We start from the raw sequence: 1,255 nt of genomic DNA on the forward strand, positions 1-1,255 counted from the left end.
TAAGCTAATTTCAGTGATTGGATCTGCAGCTGTGCTCCAGAAAGTATTTCAGGCTGCCTGCGTGCCCCTCCCCCAACGCTTGATTGTTAGCTTGAATGGCTGGGTGAGGTGCCCCACCCACAGGAGAGAATCACCCAACTAGGAAAGACAGGCTTGGCACCCCTCCCGGGCACGGGGCCAGCACGTGGTTTCTCAGTGCACGCCGGTGGCCGGGACTCTCTGGACCGCAGCACGTGGCACACGCACGGTTTCTCAGTGCACGCCAGTGGCCGGGACTCCCCGGACCACAGCACGGGGTGCACGCGCAGTTTCTCAGGGCACGCTGGCTGCTGCCAGTGCCCAGGCTGCTGCTCTCCGAGTGTGGGCGGGCAGTTGCACGTGTGGGTTGTCTCACCACAGGCATACTCCCTCCTCGGCAACAGTCCTTTCACTTTCAGTGTGTGTGTGGAACTCCGGAATGCTCCGAGGATAAATTTTTCTGTTTCTAGTTGATAAATTTGTTGAGATTTGGGGGAGATCTGTCGGATGCGCTGCTCACGGCGCCATTTCCGTGACGTCACTCGGTTCTATAAGTTTATATTTTTAATGATTTATTTACATTCCTCTACTCCTTCACTTGGTATTTAATTGTTTAATGTTGTCTTTGTTTCCAGTGTGAATGTGTCTGTGAAGTGCTGCAGGTGTTGTCTCCAGTCTTGTGTTTGGCTCCAAGTCTTCACTTGACTTATGGCATCCTGGGTGGGAAGCTCACCTTTATGTGCAGGGCATGTGCTCATTGGACAGATACACATGGCAAACTTTGGTGTTTAGGGCCTTTGTGTGTGTGGGTTTGTTGCTGGGTTCTCTGTGTTCTAGTTCTTGTGAGCTTTCAGTTTTGCTCTTTGATATTTGTAACTTGCCATGAAGGGTTCCATGTAATTTCCTGTGCTTGCCTTTTGTGTGCTGGATCGTGTCTGGTGATAGACCTTTGGCTGGGAGGTCCCCGGTTGTTGATATGTGCTTTGAAGTGGTATCCATGGTTTTTGCTGAGTATCTGGTGTCTGCCTTTACTGGGCACTTTTGTTTGTTTTGCGATGTGTTTGTGTAGTGCACGAACTCAGACATTTTGTTACAGGATCCTTTCCTCTTTCAAGGTGGAATCCCTTTCCTCAGTGTGATGTATGTTGGCATGCATTGTCCACTTCGGAAAGCACTTCTCCATTGAGGTTCCCGATCAAGAAAGCAGAGTCCAACATCAAGTAGCAAATTCTGTAAT

This window comes from Saccopteryx leptura, unplaced genomic scaffold, assembly GCF_036850995.1.
Source record: "Saccopteryx leptura isolate mSacLep1 unplaced genomic scaffold, mSacLep1_pri_phased_curated manual_scaffold_33, whole genome shotgun sequence".
In the NCBI taxonomy this organism is placed as follows: domain Eukaryota; kingdom Metazoa; phylum Chordata; class Mammalia; order Chiroptera; family Emballonuridae; genus Saccopteryx; species Saccopteryx leptura.